The following is a 12,500-nucleotide window of genomic DNA, read 5'->3' as shown; positions in this document are numbered from 1 at the left end:
CTGCTTTCTCACCATGACAGGATCTTTCACGTCTCACGTTTCTCTGTCTGAAATTCCCTTCCTCTACATCCTCACCTGACTCTTACACAAATGCCACTTGCTTTGGGAACCCTTCTATGAAACCTCCAAAGAGGGTTGGCCCTGTTCCTGCAGTACTTGGCATAACTGTCCCTGTGGCTCCTGATTTCTCAACAGGGCAAATCATAATCCCAATTTTTCACTTCCTCACCAGACTAGGAGCTATTGTCAGTGTTTACAAGGAAGAGACTATGTCTCACTTACATTTATCTCCCCTTTCTCTGTTGTTATCCTTCCCCAATGCCCAAAATAGTGTTTAATTAACTATTCATTAAGTACTTGTTGCGCGAGTCTATTCAAGGGAAAGAAATGTCCCTAGACATGAAGATGACAGATAATGCCAGCACTCCTCTTCCTGACTGGCTTCTTTTCCCTCTTCTTTTCCCCCAGCTCTTTGGTCTTCACTGCAGTCCTTCCCACCCCGTAGGTCTTCATTTCCTTCCACTCCCCATCACAGCTTGGAACTGGGGGAGCCTCCATTCGAATTCTAAACTTGCTAGGTTGAAGACAGGAGGAGGAGAAACTTCAATCTTACTTAAAGTATTCCAAAAAACACTGTTATGTGGGTTGGTTAGGACCTACAGACTGATCAATGCAATGTTAAATTTCAGTTATTTTGTACACAAAATTCTGGGCTGGCCTAGCAACCAAATAAATACCCATGTATAATCTTGTTTCTACGAGAATATAGGTTCAGAGTTCCAAATAAGCAAACTGTAAGTAACTAACTACTAGGACACTCGGCTTGTTAATTGTGGCTTGTCTTTACTAAAGGTCCCCTCTTCCCCCCAAGAATTTCAAATCCTCTAAATAATTTTTAAACTACCAGCGCAAGAAGAAAAAGCACTTGTCTTAACATCAGGGAACTTAGATTCCAGATCAGAGGTCCACATACTTGCCTACACAGCAGAAGCAACTGGGGACGTTTTAAAAAGGACTAATTCTTTTGGCTCCATTCAAGACCGAGTTAAATCAGAATCTCTGATAGTTATGGTCTTTTTTGTTTATATAAGAAGCTAATGTTGAGCCTGGGTTGAGAACCTCATTCTAGACTGTGTTTTGACTTTAGCTGTTTGTCCCTGGGCAAATTCCTTATGAATTTGACCTTTCTGGATCTTGGTTTTCTCACCTGTAAAATGAAAGTTTTGTGGTTCATAAGGCTTCTTTAGACTTTATAATCTTTTTTGGTTTCTAAAGCACTTACAACTTTTATGAGTTAACTTTTAATGTTTAGTTGTTCCATTTCTCTTGGCTCATTTGACAATGTACGATCAAGGAAAAGCAGATAGAAATCTGTAAAGACCTTTTAGTGACTTAGACTAAAGGAGTGGCAGGCAAAATTCCAAAATGAAAAGTAAGTTTCCCACATACTAATGAGTTCCTGGAAGGACAAAAGTTATGTATACAATCACCGAATTTTATGAATTTTTTTAGAGCCATTATGTTAAAACTTTAAAAGAGGAAAAGAAAAAAGTTCCATACTATAACATTGGACTCCCTCAGCTGTGCAGTTTCATCATTCTAACAATAACATTTTTGCATATGCTTCCATTAAAGTCAGGGCTGCAGAATAAACTGATGATTTCCATAATGCCCCCTCACTCCTTAAGTCTTTTTACTGAATAGCTTGCTGAGCAATTTAACACACAGGGTCCCTAATTTCTTTACCCTAGTGACGGCAATGTAACCTTTGTCTTACTTCAACCAATTTTTCCCTCAGTTAACACATCTTTCCAAGTTTTAAAATATATTTTTTTCATTTATTTGGCTTATAAAATAAACCCAGAAACCTGCAAATATTATTTAAAAAGCAAATAAAGAAATATTCACCCATGCAGAAGAAAAGAGAACACAGGAGAATCACTTGCTCCATTTTATAATATTATGGTACATTGTGTAGTCTTCCGTCAGTATTTATTATCAGTCATTTAGTTTATGATAGAGAATAACTTTTGATTACTGATGCTTGTAGTATTACTCACTCTGTCTTGAACTGTTTGAAGATCTGTATTTTTATTACAAAGTCTAATAAAAATAAAGTGAAAAACCCATAGGTCCCAAAACTGATTCCTGGCTTGTGTTGTATGTCACTCCTTTCCAATCTAAAAAGTATTTCTTTCCACTGGTAGTCTCTGTCTCTTGCTCATAAGCAAATTTATCTCCTAATGTCTCATTTTTTATTTTAGCCATTAATCTCCCATTGAGAACGTTACCAAAAGCTTTTTGTAAAGAAAAATGTTTAATATCTACTGGATTTCTCCTACCCACGAAACCATCCAACACTGCTTGGAGAGAAAAAAAATCTATCTTTTGTACCTGAATTTAAGTTTGCTGGTTTGATTCAAAGTATCTGTCTCTAACTTCTTCGGTTTTTACAGGAAATAATAGAACCACAGTACAAGAACCCTATTCCTCTTTGTTATGAGTTGAATTGTACCCCCCAAAAAGGTATGTTAAAGTTCCAACCCCCAGGACCTCAGAAAGTGACCTATTCGGACATAGGGCTGTTGCAAATGTAATTAGTTAAGTAAAGGTAAAGTCTTACTAAGTAAGGTGGGGCATGAAATAACTGGTACTCTTAAGAAAGGGGAAAAGCAACACAGAAATACACAAGGAGAAGATGGCCATGTGATGACCAAGGAAGAGAGTGGAGTGACGCATCTGTAAACCAGGAATGCCAAGTATTGCCAGCAAACACCAGAAGGTAGAAAAGGTAAGGAAGAATTCTCCCCTACAAATTTCAGAGGGAGTATGGCCCACCTCGATTTCAGACTCCTAACCCTCCGGAACCATGAGAATAAATTTCTGTTGTCTTAAGTCACCCAATTTGAGGTACTTTGTTACAGCAGCCCTAGGAAACCAATACACTCCTCTTTTCCCATTATTTCCACATTTTGGGGCCCTGTCTATACTAGACTGTAACCTATATTGACACTTCACATACATGCATGTACACACATTCATAAACAGAAACAGAAAAGCATCTCTAATGGTCACTGAGTATCACTTAATCTAACAGTAGCTCCATCAGGTCAACATCCAGCATTTGATTTAAACAACTACCTCTCGACGTGGCCCATCCAATTTCTGAACTTGGACTTTAACAAAACCATGCCTTATACCAGGCCAAAATCTATCTTTCCATAACTTCTAAAAGTTGGTCCCAGTCCTCCTACTTGGGGTGATAGAGAACAATCATCCTTTTTCATTTGTGTAGTGTGTGTATACAAGTTTTTGAACACAAAATCACAACCCTGATGATTGCTCTCTTCCTAAATAAAGCATATACTTTCTTTTTAGTCACTCTTCACAGGAAGGTTTCAATTTTCCCCATTCTATGCTAGAGAATCCTTGTGCATATACTCCAATACCATTTCCACTCTCTCATACCCTCTTATCTCATCCTTTCTGCTTCTTCATTCCAGACAGTCCTAAGCTTTGACATCTCTCCCCCTTCTTCCTAAGATGATCAAGAGAAAGGAAGGTCCACTTTTACTGTCACTGCCTAGCTGTTCTCTCAGTATCCCAGGTAGGGCAATCTGAAAATAAACAAGAACTTTAGTACAGAACCCAAGCTGCAGTTGTTAGATCACAACCCTGCTAATGTTCCAAGTGCATCTCCACTTAGAACATGCGCAGAGCAGGTAAAGCTGCCTGAGGCGAGGGTGCTCCTGGCATCCCTCCTCTTCATTTCAACAAGATTTTACTGCAGGTCTATCATGGGTGGGCCCCAGGGGTTGCTTTTATTTTTCTCTTTCATGTTTACTTCATGTCCACCATCCCTTATAGTTTTTCTCCAAACGCTGTTTGCCCTTATTGTCTTATATTTCTTGTCCTCAATAGAAAAGTATGGCTCATTTAATGACTAAAAATACATCCATGCCTCCAAAGGTTAAATACAGCTTATATATAATATGTTATATACAAATCACCTGCTGGGTGGAGAACAGGATTGTACGATAATTAAAACATGGAATCTGGAGTCAAGAGTCCTTCAGAATTCTGCCACGTTCTTAATGTGTGACCTTGGTCTAGTCACTTAACTTCTGAGCTTCAAGGTTCTCATCTACTAAAAGATGATAAGGTACTTCCCCTATTTCCCAATTAAGACAACTGCAAAAAGATTCCATAAACTACTAACTTCACATGATTTATTAACCTTTATTCCTTTTATCATTTAATAAATATCTACATCGGGTATACCCATTCAAGGATTCTAATTTCACAGCATTTACGAGTTTGCTAATAACTACCTGGCACAGACATTAAAGAATAAATAACAAATGTTAATGTGTTAAGAATTAAAGACAAATGAATAACAGAATCTCGGAGATGAGCAAACATCTATAGGTCTAATGCAATATACAAGAAATTCATTGAGAAAAAAAATTGGTTAAGGTTTGTTTTCATGGGAAAATATGGATTTATTTAAAAACTGAATTTCATGCATGTTGCTTACAATTATATCTATTGATGCCCCTTTACCTGAACCTATCAACGAACATTTCCTAGGCTCTTATTAAGTGTTAGCCTGTGTGCTCATGAATTTCTCTAGGCGAACTAGGTCTGGAGAAGGCAGTTATGTGATTTTGGAATACGGAAGGTTACATTTTTAAAAATTTCACACAGTAAAATTTTACACAGACTAGTATACACGACATAAAAAACTAAGCATACAAGCTCTTTCTTTTCCTTTTTATTTTCTTTTTTCTTCCTCAGGAGCCCAGTCATGAGAAGGCAAAGAAAACACTTGATGTTTAAATGTAGAGACTTCACCTTTTCTTTAAAATGATTTGTGTATACCAAAATTCACCATCAGTAGTTCCTGTACTGCTGGGAGGCCAGAAAACATAACTTCTCTCTTCTGTGGAGCTCTTTATTTTGCACTCAAGAAAGGATGGGAGGATGTGGGTGAATGAGGGTAAACTTTCTGAAATTTCTGCTTGGGGGGTCTGAATTTAAATTTACTCATTGAATGAGATATCAAGGTAATTAGTTTTTACCCTGTAAGAGCTTTAATTTTCAGAGAGTTTAAGGAACTGCAAATGAATTTACACTGTAAATCCTTTAACTCTTAACCTAATACACATCTATTTTTTTATGCTTCCCCGGTGATGAACTTTCAATTGCAGCATACCTTTTCATAAATTAAAATGCTTTTCCTATGAAAGGCAAATCTTATTTTTTAGACCACTGCAGGGGTCTAGATGTGCCATCTGGATCAATAATTGTCCTTGAGTACACAAAGATTTGCAGCTTAAGATGAAGGACTCAGTGTGACCTGTGACAACTTTAGAAAAATAAATTTACATTGTCATTTACACTAATATTTGATTCATATTTAAGATTTAAAATTTTTTTTTAATCTAGAAGTTAATTACCTATTAATTACCGCATCTTTTTAGGATTTTGGTTTTCTTCAGTCATAGTGAGTTTCTCACTATTTTTCCTCCCTTTATTTTATTTTTTTAATGGCTTCCCTTATACTTTCTTTTATTTCTCTGTTTCATCTTATTGTTTCTGTGTATAACTTTAATCTTACTGGGCTGAATTTCGAATATCCCCTCCCCTCGTACCTACTTGCCTTTTTTTTTTAATTTCTTATACATTATAAAATCCCAGCCAAGTTCAAAACTCATTCTGCATCCCTTCAAGGTCCGCTTTTCTCAAGCCCCATATTTTTGTGTTAGTACTCTTCCCACAGATCTTCATCAGCAATTCAAACCTGATGACATTATGATTGCATCTTTAGTGTTTTTCTACTCCAACCTTATTTATCATGCCTGCATTATTTCCAAAGATAAGGTCTGGAATAACTTCGGAGCGGAACTTGTTAACTGTTGCGTGTGTGCGAACAGCCCACCGTTCCTGAAAGATAAAGCCACCGTTCCACATTCTGGCACTATTCTTAATGTGTGCATTTACTGGGCCTAAATCTCTCAGCCGCACACTGACCTGCTTTTAGTCTTCTCTTTCCTCTAAGCATGTTTCCCTTTCTATCTTACTTCCTATCACCTTGCTCTTGCATAGTTTGATGAAAAAAATATGGCTCTCCTTTCTCTTCCCTGATTATATTCCCCTCAAATAGTTTACTCCTACTTCATCTCCTCCTTTATTTGTATTTCTCTCACCCTTCCACTAATGTAAATGGAAGATCCATTTTCTTAGACCAAAAAGCCAAGACAAAAAGTTTTCCTTCATCCTTTCTTGCCTCCATAACTACTTCAGAATCCTCATAACCCTTTAATATGTTGTACCACTGCTTGCATCACCTAAACAATGCCATGGATATATAATCTCCTTGTCAAAGGAATAAATTATCTATCTTTTTGCCCCATGAAAAGAAAAGTTTGCTCTCAAATAACATGTCCCAACTCTGCAAATTTATGACACATCTAGAAAAATGAATCTAAATCTTCAAATTTCACTTTGCCTGTTTTCACTTTTCCCTATGTCTATCTTTCTTTTTCATTCACTCATTCATCCATCCATCCATTCATTCATTTGCGTATTTCAAAATATTTTCTCAGGCTCTCCGAGATTCTAGGCATAGTAGTAATTACAGGGAATACAGATAAGTAAGATTTAGTCCTTGACCTCAGAGAGGTTCATAGTTTTGCAAGAAATCTAAAAGGTAGAATGATTGATGATGATACTATGATACAGATAAATGCTACTGGTATTAACAATTGTCTTAGGAGCACAACATTATAAATAATTAACTAACTCTGACTTTAGAGGATCACTGAAAGATTTGCCAGAGTATGGAAATTTTATTTAAATCTTTAAAAACAGCTAAGGGGAGGGTAGAACATTATAACAGATGAAAGAAATAATATAACGAAGACAGAAGTATCCGGAATATTTCCAAATATCAATAATGACCATACAGAATAAAAGCAAAAATATCCTCTGAACTGATGTTCTTATTTTACCATAGAAGAGTACATACCTATTAAGAGTTGTTGCAGAGATTAAATATAAATATATATAAAGCCCTGGCATATGGTAAGTGCTCAAGAAATGTTAACTGTTATTATTGTATTATAGATTATATCACATGTGTTTCATTTATTCAAAATCTTTTCTTTTCTTTTTCTGGTTTCTGGCTTGGTCTTGGATCATTGTGGCTGCTGAATAAGTGATCTTTACTTAAATGACATTATATTTGGATATACATCTAAAGAGCTGAGGTGGCTGCTATAGTTCCCAGAATAAAAGAATTAGGAGAGATGACAGATAAACAAAGCTGAGAAGCATACCATAAAAAAAACTAACTAGACCACATCTAATCGTGAGTCTCAACTAATCAGATTTTTTTTTACACCTTTCTTTTTCAAGACAGAGTCAGAAGTTGACAAAACAAGATCATTTCTGAGATTCACTGAACAATCCTACCAATTTACTAAGCTTTGGGATAAGTACAGAATGAATATCTTATATTTCCTAAAGTTATACCAAATGGTTTTGAACAGAGGTGGTCTGAATAAGGCATTTTAATAGGCTAGGAAAGCAAAAATATTCAATTATGTTTCCTTCCTTACTGAGTTGGAATGGGGTAGGAAGGTATAGTAATAATTTTTAGTGTCTTACAAAATATTTAATTGATAGTTTATAATGCATTCATATACATTAATTGAATTGATAATCAGATTTATTTGCTCAAGGTCAAAAAATATGTAAAATGGAACAAGAGTGCAAGTCTTCTTACTCCAGCGATCATCCTCCTTCCCCTAAAACATTTTGAAAGATTCCTAAACAAGATTAAATCAAAATTAGGCTAGTAATTATTTAGTTGACTGAAAATGCAAACACCCTGGTTAACTAAATTTTTACTTACAATGATGAATAACACTGAGTTAACATAATTATATATCTCTACCTTCCTCTTTCTCCAGAGAATTATTTTTGCAATAATCTACATGGCTATCAAAATGACAAGATAAATTATGAATATAAATAATAACTCTTTTCCTTTTGAGATTTTGAGGCTAAATTAATGGGAAAACAAAGCAATGAAGAATTCCAGACATGAAAATAATTACCAACTTGACTTTTTGCTAAAAATAACTATATAACTAAATAAAATATATAAGGCAAATATTTTCAGACACTGGAAAATTGGCAGCTCAAGATATATTCTAAGATAATCCAGATAAACATTAGCAGATAAGGACTTTTAATCAGCTTAAAAACTTAAAGGAAAACATCATCTCAATGAAGGAGAAAATGGGAAATCTCAGCAGAGAAATAAAAATTACAGTGAAGAATCTAATGGAAATTCTAAAACTAAACATATACAGTAGCATCAATTTCACTGGATGGACTTAAATGCACATTTGGGATAGAAAATAAGGGACAATGAATTTGAAGAAAGATCTATGTAAATTAGCCAATCAGAAGAACAGAGAGGGAAAAAAGATTAAGAAATAAACAGGACTTCGATAAACTGTGGAACAATATCTAATGCTAATGTACCTGGGATCCTCGAAGGAAAAGAGAAATAGAATGAGGCAGAAAATATATCTGAAAAAATAATTTTTAAAATGTCCTAATTTGGGTAGAAAACTTTAACCTACAGATCCAAGATCCAAGAAGCTCAGCAAACTACAAATAGAATAAATACAAAGAAAACCATACTTATGCACATCATGGTCAAACTAGCGGAAAAACAATGATAAAGAGAAAATACTGATTGACCACAGCCAGAGTAAAACGTGATATTACTTACAAAAAAAATAAAAAAATAAAAAATAAATAAGTGAAATTCCAAGGAATAAAATGACATGTTTAAAGTGCCGAAATAAAAATAAAACAGTCGACCCAGAATTCTATATAGAGTAAACTATCTTTGAAACATAGGGATAAAATAAAGACATTTGCAGATGAATAGAACCTGAGAGAATAAATCACCAGCAGACTTACAAGAGGGAATAAAGTTGGAAATGATATATATGTGAAAAAATATAAAAGACTAGCTTCACTAGTTTTTTCTTTTAATTTCCTTAAAAGACAAATAACTTAAAATAAAAATTGCATCCTTGTAAGGAGTTTATAACATAGGTGGAAGAAGAACATGAAAATAATTCAAAGGACTGATGAGGGTGTAAATGAAACTATTGTAAGGGTCTTATATTTGTGACATATAAAGTGTAAAGTGGAACAATATTAATTCTAGGTAGCCAGTGATAAAGACGCATATTGTAATTGCTAGAGAAATCACTAAAAAAATACAAAGTGGTTGTATATATACATAAAGCCAATAGAAAAAGTAAAATGAAATACTATAAACTATTTAATGAATCCTAAAGGTGGCATTAAAAATGAAACAGTAAATAGATCTCAAGAAGAAATAAATCTCAAGATGATAGACTTAAATCCTATCATATTAATAATATGAGAAATGTAAATGGACAGATCATTCCAGTTAAAAAGTAGAGATTATCATAATGGATTTAAAAAGACTGCTTGCAGGAGATAAACTTTAAATATATAACCACAGATGGGTTGAAAATAAAAGGATGAAAAAAGATATACCATGCAAACAGTAGGCACAAAAAAGCTGGTGTGACCAGGTTAATATGAGACAAACTAGATCTTCAGACAAAGACTAGTATCAGAGATAAAGAGCGACATGTCGTAATGATGAATGTGCTAATTAACAATCCTAAAAGTGTATATAAATAATAACAGAGTTCCGAAATACATTTAAAAAAATGTATTTTTATACTCCCAACTTGTCCCACAACTAAAGGGACAAGTAGACAAATCCATAATCATATTTGGAGATTTTAACACCCCTCGTGGTATTAAATAGAACAAGTAAACCAAAACAAAACAAAACCAGTTCTGAAAAATGCTACCAACCAACTTGATCTAATTGACATTTACAGAACACTGCCACTAATATTTGCAAGTACACGATTCTTTTCAAGTGCACTTGAAGCATATACCTAAATATATCATAAAATGAGCTATAAAATTAGTCTCTTTATTTACAAAAGACAAAATATTCTTACAATAGTCTGTGATCAAAACAGAATTTTACATTATAAGTCAACAATAAGATATCCAGGAAAGCAGAAAATATTTGGAAATCAAACACTTCATTCTAAATAACACTCTAATAAGATTCTGAGTAATAAGAGAAGTCTAAGGAAAATTAAAAAACATTTTAAACTAAATAATGAAAAAATGATAAAGCAAAAACTCGTTTATTAAAATGATTAATAAAATTGGCAGACCACTGGGCAAGACATTTCCTACCAAAAAAAAACAACAAAAAATAACCACCAGTAACGACGACAACTGTAATCTGAAATAAAAAAGGATACAACTACAGATCCTATAGACATCAGACTAATAAGAGAATATTAAAAACAACTTTATACCAATAAATTTAGCAACTCAGTATATTTGTAAATGGAATACTAAGCAAACTCATCTATGGAACAACATGGACAGATCTCACAGCTATTAACTTGGGTAGCGGGAGATAAGCACAAAATCTTACACATGTTTAATTATATGGTGTTCTAAAACTGGCAAAGCTAATCTATAGTGACAAAATCAGATCAGTGATAGCAACTGGGGTAGAAGGTGAGACAAGTGGAACTCGCAGCAAAGGGGCACAAATGATATTTCTGGGATGATGGAATATAAAAATTGTCAAAATGCATCACACTGTACACTTAACGCCTGAACTTTATTAAGTGTAAATTTACCTCAATGAAGTCGATTTTTTTAAGAAATATTTTTTAAAAATTTAAATACCATAGATATAGGAAGCAATATGAATTTACTCTACAATTTTTAAAAATTTTAAAAATTCATTTTAAAAATACATTTATTATGTACCTTCTTAACAGAATAGGATGCATAAGCTGTGGGCCAAGAAGTGTGCTAGATGCTTCCAAATATAATACTTCATAAAGACTGTATCTAATTCATAATAAGATCGAGAATGGTGCCTTGGGAGGCAGTTGTTACAAGTGAAAAAGAAATAAGGCTGGAGCCAGAAAATTTGGGTTCCAATATATGTGGTCCTAAGTTTTGTGACATTAGACAAGTCACTCAATCTTAAATTTCATCCACGATAGGGCTAACATGAAGATGAAGAAATATCATTTTAAAGTATTTGGTAAAGCATACCATAAATACAAGTTATATTACTCACAGTAAGTACTCAATAGACACTGATTAAGTGAAGAAATGAAGGAGATAAACAACAACATGAACACAGATACAGTAGACAGGAAGAGACAAAGGAGAGTGTGTTTCCAGTCTCATGTTTGTCTGTGGATAGGGTGGGGAAGAGGGTAGAACAGAGGTGTCCAAGCATTCTGACCTAATATCCTGTTTCTATCATGAGCAGTAGGTGTAATGATTAGGATAGAGTTGGCTGATGTCCCAGAATGAATACACTTTCACTGTGACCTAAATGACAGCATTATGGGCTAACAATCCTTTGTTCTGGTAAGGAGCATGAAAAAGGGAGACTCTTTGTCTACTTATGACTCCAAGGGGCTTTTCCTAGGTTCCTAAGAGTTGCAGAGAGTCTTCTATTATTGTAGAAGACGACCCACTGTTTAAAGTGTTCAATTCCTTCTTATCCTTAGGTTTTCAGAAATTTTGCTCTAAATGAGACAACTAGAGCAGAAATCCTCAGGAGATAGCAGCAGTGACCAGAGCAATATTATCATTATAATGTGTCTCTTAGGCTGATCTTCAGTAGAGTTCCAGGGAACAATGAGAAGTCTGACAGAGTATTCGAAAAGTACAAAAGTATAAAAACCTAGAGGGTGACTACATTGAGGAGCAGATTTAAGACATGAGAAGTCACATATCCACTAACAGGGCACCTAGAAATTCAATACTCAATCACAGTCAAGTGTATAATGTAACAAGTTATCTAATAGAGGTTTTAACAGAATGCTATGGGGGCACCCAGAGAAGATAATAAACCAAGTGGTGGGAGAGGAAGCAGTATTGGGGAAATATTCTTTTTTGGGGGAGGGGGGATATTTTTAAGAAGAGTGACACCTGTGCTGAATCCAAAAATGTTAAGGAGTTATTTGGGCAAAAGAGATTTCAGGGCAGGGAGCACAGCACAAAGACTCAAAGGGTTGGACGGTGCCATCCAAAGAGAACTGCAAGTAATTCCACAGAGCTGGAGCATAGTGTGAAGGGAGAATGAGGAGATGACAGGCATAGGCAGGGTCTTGGGAAGGATCATTTTAAAAATCAGGCTGATTGTAAAGGGCTATGTGTAGAGCCAGATGGGTACTAGAGTAATTGGGGGGATCGCTTCATAAACTGTATAAATGTCTAACCAGTGTACTGTATACCTGAAACTAATATAAAATAAAAGTTAAAAAAGATCAGGCTGAAAATTTTAGTTTACCTTAAAGATGAAGTAGAAA

General features: G+C 34.6%; 1 protein-coding gene across 3 annotated transcripts in view; it reads right to left on the bottom strand.

The window, feature by feature from the left end:
• DERA (deoxyribose-phosphate aldolase) overlaps window positions 1–12,500 on the bottom strand; it is a 134,223-nt gene that overhangs the window by 76,194 nt on the left and 45,529 nt on the right. The window lies entirely within an intron of this gene.

Source organism: Pteropus medius, unplaced genomic scaffold (genome assembly GCF_902729225.1).
Source record: "Pteropus medius unplaced genomic scaffold, Ma_sr-lr_union100, whole genome shotgun sequence".
NCBI classification, from domain to species: Eukaryota; Metazoa; Chordata; class Mammalia; order Chiroptera; family Pteropodidae; genus Pteropus; species Pteropus medius.
This window is presented reverse-complemented; position numbering and strand designations above follow the sequence as displayed.